Below are 18,738 nucleotides of genomic sequence, written 5' to 3'. Positions count from 1 at the left end.
GGGCTCTCCTGTCTCCAATTAAATTCACGGGAATCGGTCCAGGGGTGAGAGGAGCGACCCCCGATTCCCTCCAAATTACGAGCGAGCTGAATTAACCCTTTAAGAGAAGCAAGATGGCGTCTCAAGGCGAGCGGGAGCCGGGATATTAGAAATGTATATGTGTAGTAATGTAGGATCCATGGTCCAGGATGAAATCCCCGTGCAGGAAATGTTGGTTGTACAGGAAAACGAACTCGCCCAACTGAACCCAGAGCCCGAAATAGGTGCGGCAGCGGCCGCGGTGTATGACACCTCCCCTCCCCCTCTCCACCAAAACCTCCCGATTCTTGCCGAATCGGCTCACCCAAGCGCACCCGACATGGCCCAGCTATACGCCATGCTGGCGGCAATGAACAAGCAAATGGAAACGAATGCGCATGAAATTATGAAAGGAATGAACGAAAAGATGGATGCATACGCAAATGAATTTATAAACGAAACGAAAAAGCTGCGGGGTGAGACGCAGAACATGGGCCGATGCCTGCAGGCGGGCATGAAGGCCGTCAGCAGGGAGCTTAAAATGGCGACTCCACGTGTAGGAACGAACGAGCTGGAAGGGGGTGCAACGGCTGTCGGGCCCGCGGTGGAGGCGGGGAAGGAAAAAGTAATTCGGGAGACAAGAGACGAGGTGAAAGTAATTGCGAGGGAGAGAAAAGAACAATTAATACGGAAAGCAAGAATGAGGTACGCGGAGATCGTGAAAGAGCAAGGAGTGAAAAACAGGGAAGGACGGGAGCGACTTAAAGAGAAAGCAAGGTCGACCTACATAAAGATAAGGGAAAGACGCCAGAAAGAAGCGGAGACTAATAGACAGGAGGGGACAACAGAAACTTATAAATGTATAGAGACACGGGAGACAGAAAAAATAGAGGAGAGACTGCATGAATTGGACAAGGTTAGAGACGAACACACACACACACACAGAGGTAGTGGAGGACGATGAGGTTGAGCTGGCGGACCGTGCAGGGACCCGTTGCGAGCAGCGGGATAGCCTCCTCCAGGAACGAGGGGAGGGAGTATGCCCCCTTGAGGCGAGTCACGACCAGGTGAGTTCGGTCGTGCTTTGCGAGGTCGAGGGGAGGAGTGCTGCGAACGGGTGCATGGAGAGCTTGGGGGGTATAGAAGCCCCGGAGACCCTTGTGGGGACACGAATCCCCAGTGTAGTTGTCCCTGTGTGTGTGAGTGCGTCCCCGTGTGTGGAAGCGACCCCGTGTGTGAGTGGTGTGGTGGCGATGGTGCCGGAGTGCGTGCTTCCCAGCACGCCGTGTGTGAGTAAGGGACGGTGTGTGGATGAGGCACCGCGGGTGAGTGCCCCCGCGTGTGTGGGTGAGGCACCGTGTGTGAGTGAGGCCGTGTGTGTGGATGAAACGGCCAGTGTGGATGGGGCACCGCGGGTGAGTGCCCCCGCGTGTGTGGGTGAGGCACCGTGTGTGAGTGAGGCCGTGTGTGTGAGTGAGGCACGGTGTGTGGATGAGGGACCGCGGGTGAGTTCCCCCGCATGCGTGAGTGAACGGCCGAGTGCAAGGGAGACCGTGTGTGTGAGAGAGCGGTATGTGAGGGAGATGTCGGTTGGCATGCGGAAGCACGCAGCCGCGTCTCCCGGTGTGAATGTAATGGAATGGAGTGTGAGCGTCGTAACACGCAGGTGTGCGTGGGTCGAATGGCGACGACGGCGACATGTGAGGAAAGGAAGCCGAGTAGCGGCTGTAGTTGTTTCGGGGACCGTGCCGGGTTCACCCAGCCGCGAGCACGAGGTCCGTGCTGTGCAACGCACGAGGCCACCACGTGCTCGCTTGCGAGAGTGAAGTCCCGGTCCGGAAACGCACGCGGTGGATTTGCCGATCCCGCGGACGGACAAAGTTTAGGCAGAATTTCGGATTTGGACCGGACGGGTTCTCCACGCGATCGTGTGTGTTAAGCTCCAACGGGCAAAGCACATGTGTTCGCGTGGGGAACCCCTCGAGACGTGGGGCTTGTGTTTTTTTTTTTATGCGCACGGTCACGTCATGGCTGCACGTGGGGTTGGAATCCGGCAGGAGGGGTATCCCTGCCGGATGGTACCGTCCAAGGAGGGACGAGGTACACGTGCAGCTGCATGACGTCACGGGCAGGTGCAAAGTGCGCGAGCTCTGAGTTGCCGCGCTGGTGATGCGCATGTAAAAAAAGGAAGAAGCAACCCTCACTTTCGGGTGCACAGGATTCCTGGGCAAGGGGTGGAAGACCCCCTTGACCTGGGCACAGGATGGAAACTAGTTAGGGGGAAGGGTTAGCTTAGCTAGACCGACTTCATGGGGCAGGGGTAAGTCCTCATGGAGTCCGTGGAATGGATTAGTCAGAGGGATTTCGATGAGCTTTAGGTTGGGAAATAAAATGATTTATTTGAAGACAGTGACAGACAGTGAATGTGTAGAGGGGATGTAGCTTAGCTACGTAGTGTTAAAAGGAACGTGCTATAGTGTAAGGGACGACGTGGGAGCACGAGTTAGTTAGGGGAGGTAGTTAGAAGGATGGCAGAGTTCAGTGGTGTGTGTGTTGAAGAGTTGTTGGTGAGTGGATTGGAAGCATGTGCTTGGTGAGTGAGTGAGGCCAGCGGGTCTGTGTGAGTGGAGCGAATGGGGACTGCATGGTGCGATGAGTGATTGGGGGGAGGAGTGACTCCCGCCCAAGGGACCCCGGGGTCAGTGTAGACTGAGTTAGGGGGTTAGTCAAATTGAAAAATGGAGGTTGTTTTGTTGTTGGTGGGAGTGTAGGCTCGAAACCCGTTTGGAGGGGTGCAGGAGCCCTGTTGACGGGCTGGGAGCGTGGCTGCGAAAAGTGAGTATCGCTGAGTGGGTACCCCGGGCACCAGGCTAGTCGGCCGTGGTAGGCCAAGGGCCCATGGGGGGCCGGGATAGCGTAGTGGGCACGGGTGCGCCTGCTTGGTGCGGGGCCCGGGGCGCCATTAGCCGCGTGGGCAGTGTTGTGGGCACGGGTGACCCTCGGAAAGGGGCCTGGGAAGCCAGCCTGCCACGTGTGCGTTTCAGGGGAGGTGCCATGGGGGGCACTCCCCGGTGTTAGGGAGCTGGTAGGCTCGGAGGAAGTGTAGTGCCCGGGGGTGCCATAGCTGGAGATTCGGCAGAGGGTCGTGCCTGCCAAAGGGGGCCACGTGTCCCAGCCATGAGACCGTGTGAGGGCACGGAGAGAAAATTGGGGGGCGAGGCCCGAAATTGTGAGGACACCAACACAGGCGACGGGAATCTGGGTTGTCAGAACCAATAGTTTAAGCGAGAGGTGCTTGTTGAAAGCCCCTGGGTAGTTTAACAGTTAAATGGTTAGGGTAGATTAGGAAGTGTACCCCTCCGCACCATCCATCCCCTCGCTCTCGTTGGGGGCCGCTGGACCCACTTTGGTTATAGATCGCTGAACTCTGGGGAGGCCATTCTGAGGCTTGAGTTGGGCCTCGACACAGGACGTTAGCTCTCCCTTACTCCCCTCCGGGAAGGGAACGTAGGGGTTGGGAGTAGGCTAGGTGACAGGATAGGTTAGCCGAACAAGGACGATAAAGGGGTTAGGGGACGATTTATAGTGGGGAAGTAAAAATAAAAAAATAAGTTGGGGCTAAATTGGGGTTTGACAAATTAAGGGAGTGGGTATGTACAGTGACAGGCAAAGGCGATAGGTGGGAGGGAGACAGGTAGGTAGGTCCGAGCCCGCCTTCCAAGTGGCCAGCACCACCGCACTCCCTCCACCAACCTCCACTGAACGGCAAAGGCTGGCCAACTTCATCGGCTGGCCGTGTTTTGCTTCAAGGCGGAGGCCGGCCAACTTCATCGGCAGCTGTTGTTTTGCTGCAAGGCCTGTGCCATCGGCTGGCCATGTTTTGCTTCAAGGCCTGTGCCGGCCCCTTCATCTGCTGGCTGTTTTTCTTCAAGGCCTGTGCCGGCCAGTTCATCTGCCGGCTGTGTTTGCCTGCAGCGGCCTTCTTCTGCGGGCTGTTTGCCTGCTGCCTTTGCCATGCCATGCCCACTGCCCCTGTTCACCAGCCCCGTTCAATTTTTGCTTTGCCCCCCCTGTTCATTGCCATGTGCGCCAGGATCAGAAAGCAACAGTTTGCAAGCTGCGAGAACTGCCCTGTTGGCAGCTACAACACGGGCCTGCAGTGGCGGCCCGTGCACCGTGTTTGTATTCATCCATACATTCGTTGTGTTCATTGCGTGTGCCACTTGAGCTGGCACGGAGACTGCATTTGTGCAGCCCATGCACCGTTGTGGTTCACGGCGTTCAGTTCAAACCATTCATCCATCCATTCGTTGTGTTCATTGCGTGTGCCACTTGAGCTGGCACGGAGACTACGTTTGTGCAGCCCATGCACCGTTGTGGTTCACTGCGTTCAGTTCAAAAGGGAAGGCCGTGGACTGCGTGTGAGCAGCCGGCCACGTTCCCCATCACCTGCATTGTTTGAGCCAGAGACTGCATGCGAGCAGCCTGGCTCCCTGCTAACTGCTTTCTTTTTGCAGAGTTCAGTGATCCTGGGCCATGGTTTAGTGTAAAATTTGTAAGTTAAGGTAAGATGTACTGTAAATATGAGTGCGCCCCCAGCATGTTTGTCTTAGCGCCGGCAATTTTATTTAAGTCGTCCGTGTGAGTGAGTTTGTTTAGGTAGTTACTCAGCCCTCAGGTTATTTATTTTGGGGACACGAATACCATGAATGTCGCACTCAGGGATCCGTTGGTAAAATGTACTAGGGGAAAACTACACATGATGGCACACGAAAATTTGACGACTCGGGACGAGTCTGTAAAAAGGGGAGGGGGTAGTGTTGTGGTTGACCAAATTCGCAAACCACCATTCAGGTCCCTTAGGTGAGATATCTCGGTAAGTATATGTGTAGTTAGGCCCAAACCCGTTGTCTAGAGGGAATAAATGTCATTCATGAGGGCTGCGACTCTTCAGGATAGCCGTTTTTCTTTTAGGATCTTTATTTTGGACCAGCCGCCATTATTACCACCACCAACCACGTCTCAACAGCCATCACACAACAACCACCAACCACAACGCGGCCATCACAACAACCACCAACCACAACTCCGCTTCACCACAACCGCCACGACCTTTACCGTCACAACTCGCCACCATCGCATCACCGTCATCTCGCGCCACTCGTGGGCACCGATGCTGGACACGTGCGGGGCGCGCACCGAGCAGCGTGTTCAAAAACATCACGGACTTTCTGCAGAAAAACGGATCAAAAACGACTCACGCCCACTTTTGTTCCGTCCAATCAGTGAGCGAGGGGCGATTTGGCCCCGCCTCCTGGGCGTTGGAGGGCGGTCGCTATCTGCAAATTCATGGATCAAAAAGCATTCACGCCCACTTTTCCTCGGGCCAATGGGGAGCCAGGTGAAGGGTCAGAGGCAGAGGGTCAAGGATGAAAGAGCGAAGCCACGGGGCTTATAAACACGACTGCGTTCGTCAGTCGGGAGCAGTTCGCAGTTCGCAGTTGGCAGTTCGCAGAGGGCAGTTCGCAGTTGGGAGTTCACGGAGCCAGTGAAGAGTTGGGACGAGAAGAGACGGAGAGGGCGATCGGACGAAGCTGTGGAGAGGCGGCGGCGGCGAAGGCGGTTGAGGGGTGCTCGCGTCGGATTCGGGGAACTGCGAAGGGAGAGGCCGGCGGCGCGACCGAGGTCGTGGTGGAGACGCTCGTCGCGGGACCCGAGATTTTGTGAAATCCTCCTTTCCCCGAGCATCAGCAACCCCCTCCTCTTTTCCCCCGCGCTGAGATAGTGCGACAAAGGGGGCCCCTTCCCACCCCCTACCAGACACTGTCCGCGAGGCCCGCGGAGTTGAGGCACCACCGCCGCTCCGCGTCTCATCATCAGACGGGTAGGCCCGACACGGTCTCGGCCCCAGGCCCGCCTACCCCCTCATCCTGGAGGGTGGTTCTCTTTTCTTTTGCTTTGGGAATATGTGTTGTCGGCGCCGTCTGTGAAGTAAAATTGTATAAGTGTTGCCGTGTGCCCGGTAGTCGGATAGATCTGCATTGTTGCATTTGCTTTTTGTGTAATATTGCATTGTCTTCTTCTTTTACATGTGCTTTTGGTGGAATTGTATATGTGTGCTTTCCGTTCATCGCGAAATAAATGTGCTTATTGTTGAACTGTTTTCCCGCTTCGCTTCGTCATTTCTTTCATTGAATCCCCATCTTGCTTCACGTAAAGGGTTGGTCGTGGGCTAAGACGCCCGATAATTAATCGAACCGTCGAGGCCGACGAATAACACCGCTCGGTTATCCCGATAGTAAGGAACGGGTCGCTTAAGTGGCCCGTGTCCGAAGTCGACCTGCGGCGAGGTGCGATCGCCCGGTCTACCCTCCGTGTGGGTACTTGGGTAGGTCGAATTTGGCGAGCAACCCTATCCCACGCGGGGGCCGATTGGCACGATCGCGGTGAGACCGAAAGGTCCACCCGTGACTGGTTCCCGGCGTTAGTCCGAGAGGGTCACGACTGGATTGTCCGTCCGGTGGGCGACGTGCCGCGATTCGAGTTACGTGGCCGTCAGCACGCCGGCGGGCGCGAATCCGCAACAATATATATATATATATATATATATATATATATATATATATATATATATATATATATGTGTGTATGTATATATATATATATATTTATATATATATATATATATATATATATATATATATATGTATGTATATATAGACAGAAAATTTAATGTCGCAAAGTAGTCTAGTCAAGAATAGTTAAATCGATAGTAATATATTGAGCACATATGAAGAAAAAAACTACAACAACGACATCCTCCCTGGCTACCTTCCACCATTGGCCTTTCCGATGAGCATACGTGCCAAGCGCCTGTGGGGAGTTATTTGGCAATCAACGCTGCCTAACTACCTGGTGCTTGCAGCGGTATCGAGTTGCAGGTTCAAGTACCATCGAGCCGGATTGTCAAGGATTGCAAGAGGCAGGAAGGTCCAAGGAAGGTTCTCATCTCCAGCTCACCTTCCCTCCGAGGGGGGAGTATCAATAACGACCCAACGGGGTCCCTTTTTGGGGGTTGTGTCTGGTGGGGGCCAGTCCTTAAGCAGCACCTGTATGGGTGCTTGTGTATAAATTTCCATTTATTTTATATTCTAATGACTCTGCCCTTATGTGCTTCTTATGGGCTTCATGATTGTGCCGAGGGAGCCACTGGGTTGTCTGGACCGCCTGGAGAAGCGGGAGGCAGTGGAACTGTTGGTGGTTCAGGTCCTATCGGACCTCCAGGCCCAAGTGGTCATGATGGCATGATTGGCCCTCAGGGCAATGCTGGAGACAGGGGTCTGCAACACCAGGACGCCAAGGGGCGATTGGGATAATTGCACCATCAGGATAATCTGGGTCAGTGGGTGAGCAAATGGTGGGTGCAGGTGAGCACATGCATCTGTGGTGAAGGTAGTGGTGTGAACCCATGGGTCGGTTCGGACAGGCAGAATTCACATCTTTGTTTACGTTGAGATCTGAATTTGTTGTCTTCTGACGTTAGCATCGGTTGGTATTTTAAAAACGCGTTTTTCATATCATAGCAGCCACCGTACCTGGGAAGGTTCTCTGTGCATTGTATTTTCATAATGGTAGACAGTGGGGCGATGTACGCTCTCTGATGAGGGCCAACTTATGAATGGGAAAGAAGGGTACGGTCGGTGGAACTAACTCTACTGCTCCCTCTAGCGGTCGTGCTTGCTGCTGATACCCAGCCCCCACAACAAAGTGGTGACCCAAAAGGTTTGCTCGTTTTGGCTCATAAAAATGAGCTGCACGAGCAAAAGGGGGATGATGTAGAAGGAGGTGCTGAGAATATGTTACACTCAAGAACTTGCAGAGGTGGGAGAAAATCGAAAATTTGTAAATTCGAAAGTTTTGGAAGAAGCTATGTGTTATCAAATGTTTGTGGTGTGTGCTGCCTTTGGGCTGTTGGTTGCATCACTGGTTGGAGCATGACTGTGCTGCTGATGTGGTGTCCCTATTACCAGTGTACTGATGTTCATTTTTTTGCCAGTCTTAAAGGAGTGACAGGCTGAGTTAGCCCTCTGGGGTTCGTTTAGTGGTAAATGAAAGTTGAGCTCAGGGCTCTGGGATCCTGGTCACCAATTTAAGGGCAAGGCCAAACAGTACATATAATTATTGGTAGAATGTCTGGAAAATATATGGACATATATAAATGAAGATTAACTCTTGTGACGCTTATAAATATTGTGAAAGAGTTTGACAACAGGGTGTTCGAATGGAGGAACGTCCTAAAGATGCAGTGGACTGGACTTTTTCAGGTATTATTGGTTACCCAAGGAGCTGTCAAGAAAAGGTAAGCCAATCATGGATTCACGCATCTCATTGCAAAAGGATACAGGAAATCGAAAAGAGAAAGAATGTTACTGGAGGTTTATGACAGATGTGGCAGTATTTGATTAGCATGTGTATAATCGTGATAATATGGACAATAACAGATAGTGAGGACATTTTGGGAATGTCATAGAGATCAGAATGTTTGGTAGGTCAATGGTAGGGGAAACAAGGAATGGGTTGTGACAGGGTGCACAGGGAAGAAAAAAGGTAAACATTGGGATCAATTGCATTAGGAAGGCGTATATGGGAAAACACTACTGTACAATTTTTTGAGATATTGTGCAAAATATCATTTGTGGCCAGATATCTTTATGGTGAAGAATCATTTTAGAAATTAGAAATTGTCGGATTCTTCACCAAAATCTAATCAATTCGTCCTTTTCACACACCCAACCTGTCCACCAAGTTTCGTCCGAATCCGTCCACAACCTTTTGATATATCCTGTTCACAGACAAACAAACAGGGGTGAAAACATAACCTCCATCCATCCTAGGTGGAGCAGGTAAAAAGTATGATGCAGAATTGTAAAGCGCAATCGCAACAAAACAATGTAAAGTTTTTATTGATTAAAAAAGGCAGAGACATTAATTTCCACGAAAGAGAATGAGCCAATACAAACAAGTTAACGTCCATTTATCTTGACATGTCCTGTTAGCTCTTTTGTCTTTTCAATCAAACACCTGCTTGGACATCGAGTTGCAATTAAACTCCTTGGACCTAAATTTATTTATTTTGAAAATAACCGAGTTATTCACCAATTCACAAGCACATGAGGTCTAATGGTCGTTGGTGGTGGAGGCTCATTACTTTTATCAGGGCGCTCACGAGAAGTCATGAAGTGCTTCTTAGCGAAGAATTGATCGTGAACCAGGACCAGTCGTCACTTTATTCCAGGATGTGGTTCATTGCACCCCGCGCTAGCCAGGGAATCAAACACAAGCAAGGAAGGTGATGTGAAATGGCTTTATTCACACTATCATTCGTTCATTCATTATTTTTTATTATCCATTTGAAACATGGATTTTTGAAACATGGATGAATTAGGGACAAATGATAGTCTGAAACGACAGCACAAGTAGAACACGAAGGTGAATACCTGAACGATTAAAACAAAAACAAACATGAAGTGGGTGTGATGGGTCTGATAGTATCTTGTGAACCTTCCACCCAGCGTGTTTCTCATACAAAGTACAAAGGGAGGGAATGTTTCTCCATATCACATGCAAGGTAATCTTTCTGGGTCTTTCCACTCTGACAAATCACCAAATGGACATATCACATTGAGAGGAAGGACACTTTGTGTCAAAGATAGATAGAAAAGAACCAAAATGATATTATCGACATGAAACTCTTTCAATTTCCTTGAAAAGTCCAATCTTTGACTTGCTTTACAGGCCAACACTTGGGAATTATTGATCCATTTCAATTTGTTATCGATAACTCTGTCCCAATACTTGTCCTCAGAAACTTGTTCCATGCTATGGTCATGAATCATCAGTAATGGTCACCTTTAAAGTGGTGAAAAAACAACAAATATTTCCTTTGTGTTGTTGACACTTATAACTATTGACATCACACCAGTTTACAAACTTATGATCTTCATTCAAATATTCAACACAACCCTGTGGGGCACCTGCACTCAAAACCCTGATGTGTGATCCCATATTATTACATGTCACCCATTGTGGTCTCTCTGTAAGAAAACTGTGAATTAATCTTGAAAGTCTTGGTATGACATATAATTTCAGTAACTTGTCAAGTAATATGTGTGTTCCAATGGTAATGAAGGCACGAGGGAAATCAATAAATACTGATCTTACAAAAGACTTGAGAGTATTGTTACATGTCAACCTCGGGGCATTGCAACGAGTGCACCGATAACCTGGAGGGTATCACGGCAGAAAATAAATAAAGACACTGATGTGCCCCAAATGTTCTTTTAAGGGTGAAACCAGCATACAACAGGAAACAGAAGGGTAACTTTATAAGGGATATTTATTAATTCCTATTGTCTACCTCAAGCCCAATAATACGAATTAAATGTAACACTTAATGACTTTCCGAAGAATGCCCAAATTATATAAGTGCAAATGTCACAGACAACAATGCAGATACTCTTTGCACCAAATGATAAAAAAATTTGGCAGATCAACTAAAATAGTAAAGCAGTACTGAGGACATTCAAATGGAGTTTGTTCTTGACAAATGTGCTAAATGCACATTTTTACAAGGAAAAACAAAAGGAACAGACATCTCAATCGAGCAAAGTACAACAATACAGGAACTAGAAAATGAAGCATCCTACAAATACCTTGGGAGAGAAGAAGGCCCACCAAGTACAACACCAAAAATGCATAAAATAGTCATCAAAGAGTACCTACGCAAACCCGGCCAAAAGAAATGTCAAAATTTTGTCTCATGTTTTGCTTACCCCTCGGTGACCTGCCAATGGCATCTTGTGCGCCAAACTCAATATCTCATTACATTGCGGTTGCGTAACCACAATTTGATAATGTACCTTTCATTAATCATTTGCTGATTCATCAGGTAGTCTCCATTTCCTTATTAAGACACCATCTTTCTTGAAGTAACAAACTGGGACTTTGGTAACATCCTCTTCCATGAGGACTCCTGTAACTAGAAGTCTGAGCTCAACATCTTTCATTTGATCTTCTATAAGTCTTTGTCATGTGAGACTAGACTGTTCTCATGCCTTCCCAGACTTCTCTGATTCGTTACCACATTTGTCTTCTGGTCCAAGAAGATGACTACCACTAGTTTCAATAGCATCAAAGTCATAACTGACCTGGCTCATAAAAGTATCCTCTGAAGTGTGCATGGGTTCAGAGTCCAAATCCTTTTTCACTCTACACTCTTCAGAGCACTTCATAGACTTGGAGTGAGTCACAACACATGACGGAAAAAATATCAGGAATCTCCTGTTCTCGCTGCTCTGTGTTACTTTCAGCACTCGGCTCTTCCACCAGCTGCAGGTTAACCGAGACTCCACTACCTGCTCAGTCTTTTCCGGAAATATAAGCAACTCCTATGGGAAGAGTTGACTGAAAAGCTGCAGTAACACGTCCTGACACCAACTTAGACTTAAGGTGAACGACCTGAAGAGGCGCATTAAAAGTGTCAAACTTGACATGTGAGTTTTCTGGAAGAACTTAAAGGAAGGGTCCATTTCCCTGACTTGGTTTACTGTCAGTCCCTTGGTGTTTTTTGTTTGGAAAACCTGGTTTGTGGAGATACAATTTGTGAGTCAGAGCTAGAGATGTCAACAAGTCACAAGTCAAGTCTCAAGTCTTTGAGGGCAAGTCTTAAGTCAAGTCTCAAGTCACCATCATATTATTTCAATATGTGTAAAGTCCCACATTTACTTTTAACTTAGTTCGAATACAAGCGATCAAGGAATTAAGACACAGGACTTCGTTTATTGCAATGTATTGTTTCGGTTCTCGGAACCACATGCATCCAACAGATCGTGGTCCCAAGACAGTTATTCCATTATTATACATGTTGATGGTCCCTTCCCTTTTGTCTAGGGGCGTGTGTTGTGATGATCTCATAGCTAGGTTTGCTTACATCATTTCTTCTTCATTTCGTCTCTTCTCTTCTTTTCTGATTATTCCTGAAGTAAATCTGTGCCACGTGCGCCTTCGCTGTGAGATGGGTCCTCGCGGAGGACAGCACGTGCGGCGCCGCTGCGAGGAAACGATGACGTGCGAGCATTAACAGCACAGAGCCCCTGTTCCCAAGCGAGTCCTCAAACCCAACGTGTGTGGCGAGTCATCCAGCGCGCTTGGCAGTTCGGGATTATCGACTCGAGCTTCCGATGATCTGGGGAAGATTGCCGGTTCCATTAAAAAGGCATACGAATGAATATCTCTTAAGAGGGTGCACGAATGGTGTTTTTCACCACACAGGAAACACAGCCAGCACGACGCCAACGCTACACGAAGTGCGTACGGAGGCTGATAAAGACAACTCCATGCCACGTTGGGCGGGATGCAAGTGTGTGAAGTGAAAGCGGCGAGTTCCTTTTCAACCAAATATCTGACACATATTGGTGTTCGCCCCACGCACACGCCAGCAGAGTGGTGCAGACGTGAGCACTGGCCACGTGTGTAATGGCCAAACCACGCGCACTGTATGGAATGTGTTCGAATGCAGACATGTACACCGCTCACGACTTTGTTATCGTACAAAGCAGGGCACGAATGCATCGCTCATGAGTTTGTATCATATTTTTCTCAATATCTGACACATATCGGTGTTCGCTCCACGCACATACGAGCAGAATCGGGCGAACGCGAGCACTGACCACGTGGGCCATGGCGGATCCGCGTGTACTGCGTGAAACATGCATGGATTTATACATAACAAGGTACCTTCGGCCCTCGCTGGCAGCAGCAGATTCCCCACGGATGGTGAACGTCTTCTCGTCTCTATGGCCAGCGAAGCTGCGATCGAGCAGGGGAATGTTGTACAGTGTGGGCCACGTTGGTGCACGCAGAGCGAGCGCATTGATCAGCGCTGGTCGGATGCCCGAGCGGGCATGCGGGACCTTCGGCCGGTCATCAGGGCACGGCCCGGGGGTTTTTGCAGGACGATTCGCATGCCAAGTTTGGTGTGGGTGGTTCGTGTCATGTCTTGGGGTTGGAGCAGAATATTTGGGCTGTCTGGGATGACCTTGCTGGAAATGGAGTGTTGCGGTTTCCGGCCAAAGTTTGCAGGTCACGTGAGGGGTCGGGGCCAATCAGAGCGCCCGATTCAGGTGATAACGCTTCGCTTCGGGGTGGCCCCCAACCCCGCGCTGCAAGTCCTTTAAAGGTCGGAGCGGTCCCTCCACCATTCTCGCTCTCGTCTTTCTGCCAGACATCGCCACGACCCGCCTCCTGCTGCCTGGACTCCGCCTCCTCATCTCCGCCCACACAACATTGACCCCACCCGCCTACCTGGTCCTGCCTACCACTCCATCCACGCACTCTGGACTCCGCCCCTTCTTCACTCAAGCCCCTCCTTCACACCCACGGTCTCCACATGCACTGCTGAAGCCAGAGACGACGCGCCAGCTGTCGGGTACTGCACCACGGAGCATTTCCCCACCCCCCTGAAACGTATTGGTGGCGCGTTCGTGCAATCAAGTACAAAGGTACCGAGATCGTAGCCTCAACTCCTCTCCCTTCTTGTTTCAATACTTTCTCTTCATCGGGTTTTGTGTGTGTGTGTGTGTGTGTGTGTGTGTGTGTGTGTGTGTGTGTGTGTGTGTGTGTGTGTGTGTGTGTGTGTGTGTGTGTGTGTGTGTGTGTGTGTCCTGGCACCGGTCTACTTAAGTAAGACTGCAGAAAAGCGTTATTGTTATCATGATTATTGTTATTATTTTCGCGTTAAGTCTGCTCTGTGTCCCCTTTTGTAAGTTTCTTGTAAATAAATCATTATTTGTAATGTTCCCAGCTCGTTTTTGTGGTTTCTTTCATTGATCCAGCATGGTCCGAATCCTAGCTTAGCCGGAACTTTATTCCCAATGATCCGTTCCTTTTAGCCGATATGTCGTTGGCAGTGTTGCTCGGCTGCATCTGATCCGGTAGAGTGATCCGGTTCAGACAAGGCATACCGAGGGCATATTCCCCTGTAATTAAATCACGTGATTAATTAGGTAACCCGATTAACGCATAGACGGGAGGACCCTAGGTCACGTGGTTGAGTTATTGGTGTCCACGGTCGGTGAAGCGACCCACCGCATCACGGAATTATCCGTGTGCGACAGCCTACAAATCCAGGGAGTCTGGTGGGAGACGAGATAGCTTCCCTCCCCCCCCCCCCCGGGTGGTCTTCTCACCCGACACCCGGCCCGCAACAGTATTTTTCTGTAAAGCTGTTTAACTCGAGTTTTTTTTTGCCTTTTATTGTTGTCAACTTGGACATTATTGTTGACATTTTATTTGTCAACTTGGACATTTTTTGCCTTTTATTGGACATTTTTTGCTTTGTTCCTTTTAACAGTGGACATTTTTTTGCCTTGTTCCCTCTGAGCAAAAATAAATTTATGTTAAATTTACTCCTCATAGTGAGTGTATAGTACCTATTACAATATAGTACATGAGACGAGTCAGTAACCTCAACTTCTATTTAAATTGTTTACATGTAGAACCAAAGCATTAAATGTGGAACGGGAAAGGAGATTATAATAACTTACTCTTATTGTACATTTATTATGGACGTTAAAATTAAACGTTTAATCAGGAAGGGGTGGAACATTGTGGAACTAGCAACGGGGCAGGACGCTGGGGAAGCAGAAAGAGGGTGGGACAATGGGGAAAATGAAACCTATAACTTATGAACTTCAATTGTTGTCGTGATATAATTTACAATTATTGACGATGTTTAAATAATCCTGGTCAAATGTCATTTAAATCATCACAAAATCATTTTATCTGGTCAGGACATGCACACGGCTAAGCTTCTCTGATTTGACATGAAATTCGTTGACATGGTTTGAATGAAGTTGTGCTTCCAATATTGGAAGGATTGCTGCTTGACATCTGGACATGGTGTGCTCTGTGCTGTAAGGAGAGTGGACACTCCCTTTAACCTAATGGAGAGTGGTATGCTACCTGGTAGCCGTGAGCTCTGGCCTGCTGAACATGCACAATATACACGGACAAGGTAAATGTCATCATTGACCGAACCTTTCCCGCTGCTGACTGAAAATAATTTACCATATACTTTAAACCCCATTTTAATTCAATACTGTATTTCTTCAACGATTATTTTCAGAACATTGTGCTCAAGTCATTATATACTAAAATCGCATGTAAGTTGCAAACAAGTCACAAGTCCCCAGACACCAAGTCCGAGTCTCAAGTCAATTTTGTCAAGTCACGAGTCGCCGACTCGAGTCCCCAAATCTGGTCAGAGCATAATCGTCAGCTATAATTGCTGCAGTGTGCAACTCCTCTACCTTTCGTTCATCTAAATGTGTTCTCGTGTCATAATACACACATTGCTTAAACTCTTCCACCAAAATCAACTGCTTTAATCTGTCAAAGTCTTTCTCAATTTCCTTGGAAGTACACCACCTGTCCAAAAAAAGTCTCTTTCTTCTGAGCAAATTCCACATGTGTTTCACCATCTTTTTTTTTTCTGCACTGCCTGAACTTCTGCATATACACCTCTGGAACCAGTGCATAGGCTTTAAGAATTGCTGTTTTTACCTTGTCATTTTGTAAACACAGGTCAGTTGGTAAAGCAGAGTAAATATCTTGAGCTTTGCCTACAAAAATACTTTGCAATGACATATTCCAGGACTCCTTAGGCCAATCCAAGGTTTGTGCCACTTTTTCAAAATGAAGGAAGTACTCACATGTCTGGTAATGTCCCAACACTTTTGACTGGTCGACTGAGAAAACTGGGAAGATGCGGTCGTATTTCCACTCTGTATTTCTAATCCCTTAGTTTAAACTCTTCCTGAATCTCCAGCTCTTTCACCTTACATTCCCTTTCTTGCTCTTGGTTCCACATCTCCAGTTCTGTTAATTATTGCAGGTCCATTTGTCACACATCAATACCATACTTCCAGACTTCTCATTCATTAACAATTGGAATGCTGATTCATCCAAATGCTTCTCCTCAACTACATAAATGATTTACCACTGACTAACCTCAAGGTTACATTACTTAGCCAACTTCAAAAACTCAGATTCACGTAACGTACAAAGTTGTTCCTCATCTGGTAACTCAACAGACTTCTTTATATCAAATACCATAATGATTGTTGGTTTCACTTGGTTTCTTCAAATCAATTTATTATTATTGGTAATTTGGTATGAGATCCTAGATGAGCCCCTAATTCCTTGGGGTATGATTCTCACTTCGGCTGCAAGAGGTCCCAGGTTGAAATCCCGGACAAGCCCCAAATTTCTGTTGCATGTCGACTTCACGACACTGCAGTGAGTGCACCAGTAATATAACCAGGAGGGTGTCATGGCAGAAAATAAATAAAGACACTGATGTGTTTCGAGTGTTGTTTTGAGGATAAAACCAACATTCAACAGCAATGAAAAGGGTAATTTTATAAGGAATATTGATTAATCCCTCCTGTCGACCTTAAGCACAATAAAACAAATAATATGTAACACTTAATGACTTTCCTTAGAATCCCCAAATTATATAACTACAAACATTCCACACAACATTACAGATATAAGTTAACTCAGGACTCTTGATGTGGAAACTAAGCTCAAGCAAGCAGTTTGTACAGTAAACCCAAGCATTAGTCTGTGGTCTTATGTAAAAAAAGCAAAATTTTGGGTAGATTCTTGGCCCCCGTGTTTAAACACATCTATCAACCTCACTGATTCAGAAAAAAAGGGTGCCAGTTTTTCCATTAGCTTTTTTGGGCCTCCATTTTGAATTTCAAAATGGTTGCTGTTTTTACCCTATATGTCTGATTTTTCGGTATTTAACGTTATTTTGAACATATAATTCAAAGTGTGTGCAAATAGAGTTTGGGTACCAAATGCATTGTAGTTGAGACAACTGTTCATCTGAACTCTGTTTGCTTGGATATCAACAGGTTTGATGTTAATGTCAAATATTGGTATGAATGTAACACTTATTACTGGTATCTGACGAATATTTTCTGCTTGCAATATGATGCATATCCACTGTGAACCAAATAACTTACTGCTTTATTTCAGAAGACCAAAAATGCACAGTGGACATCCCATCCTATAAAATACTTAAGGCATTGAAATTTATGGCAAATTGGTAATTTCACTTATGGTTATGATTCCAGATTAACCATGGCATCCTGTGGAGAACCATCATGTAAGAAGCGTGTAACTGAACCTTCCATTGACTTTCAAATCTGCTTGTTGTGTCAAGGAGACAAGTTCACTGACATTAAAAGTGTTTATCAACTGGAGCATCTGTGACTACCAGAACTGGAATCATACCAATCATTGTTGGACTGTATAAGCAAGAGGGCTCAATATCAAAACCCTGAGTATGTTTGTTTGCATCAACAACTGAGTGGCATATCTGGAAAAGAACTGAACAACCAACATGCGGTGTGGCACAAATCATGTCAGGTGAAGCAACACACAAGCAACACATTGAGAGAGACAAAGCTAGATATGACAAAGCAGTTTTATCTCAATAATCAAGTGTATTGCCATACAGCAAAGTCGGTGGTCGCCCTCCCGCATCACAAACATCTAACACCCCAAAGCAAACAACTCCTGCATCTACCAGCACACTAACAAGATCTTGTTACCCTCCATTCCAAAAGGAACACTTTCTTCTGTCAACACGAGAAGATTTGTGGTAGTAAGACAGAACGCCTTATTAATTGTCGAAGTGTCGATATTTGAGTGTCAATTCAAAACATAGTTGATGCTGGTGGGAATGAACAATGGAAAGTAAACCTGGCAAACATCATAACTGATGGCGACTTTCTTTCAAGGGACATTAAATATCACCAAAATTGCCATACCATTAACTGGCACAAGTACATACAAGCCAAAGAAAAAGTCAGCAACAGAGAACATCAGGCAGAAAATACAGTGGAATTTATTTCTGCAGAGATCAAATTCAGTGCTGAATTGCAGGAATCTATAGATCAAGGAAGCATCCTTACTTTGAGTGAAGTAGCAACAGGATACAACCAAATGATGCACAATCATGGCATTCCACACCCACAGATTACACGTGCAGTGCTACTCATCAAAATAGAACAACAAATATCAAATTTCACAATTACTGAAGCAAAAGGAAGAAAATCTGCAGTCATTCATTCTAAGGAAACTGTTCGGTCAGCAATAGATACGGTTGTGGAGGAACGTGATGTTTTAGCTATCAGACGAGACATGAAGACCATCTTTCATTGCTCAAAACTTATCAGGCAATTTATCTTACAAGCCAGCGAATCGAACGCATGGACCGTTAATGGCTCATTGACAAATTGTGAAGAACAGTGTGTACCTGCAGAACTAGTTGCTATGATGAGGTGGACATTACAAGGAACTCAAGCTGCAACAACAGACACACGTGCCAAAGAGCTCAGCAACACATGTCACACTCTTTCACATTCCATAGTGCAAGCATGCAAAACAAAGAGGCAAAGATCTCTGACACCAAAATCAAAAACAGCTGATTTACGGTGCAGGCTGTGATACGACAGGACATATCCAAGGGAAGGGAAAGAAGGGGGTGCTTTACAACATTCCTGAAGGCAAGCCCCACCATTCTGAGAGCACGAGCTGACGTTGGCGAAGGGGATGAGCCATCTGAAGAAGTTCTTCGTGGTTGTG

The 18,738-nt window shown here is 47.2% G+C and overlaps 1 long non-coding RNA gene across 5 annotated transcripts in view; it reads right to left on the bottom strand.

The window, feature by feature from the left end:
* Positions 1-16,701, bottom strand: part of LOC147026819 (uncharacterized) — a 38,598-nt gene extending 21,897 nt beyond the window's left edge. The window contains exons 1-2 of one of the 5 annotated variants that reach the window (XR_015058511.1): positions 15,789-16,701; positions 12,008-12,262 (exon numbers count right to left, since the gene is read on the bottom strand). This is a non-coding gene — a long non-coding RNA (uncharacterized LOC147026819). Of the gene's footprint in view, positions 1-8,055; positions 9,337-12,007; positions 12,263-15,788 lie in introns of those variants that run through there. The other 4 variants (XR_015058515.1, XR_015058514.1, XR_015058513.1 and 1 more) reach the window with 4 other exon arrangements.
* Positions 16,702-18,738: the final 2,037 nt, after the last annotated feature.

The sequence above is a fragment of the Eptatretus burgeri genome, chromosome 5 (assembly GCF_056783735.1).
Source record: "Eptatretus burgeri isolate ZD-2024b chromosome 5, Ebu_testis_v1, whole genome shotgun sequence".
Classification (NCBI taxonomy): Eukaryota; Metazoa; Chordata; class Myxini; order Myxiniformes; family Myxinidae; genus Eptatretus; species Eptatretus burgeri.
The sequence above is the reverse complement of the archived record's forward strand: the minus strand, read 5'-3'. Positions and strand labels throughout refer to the sequence as shown.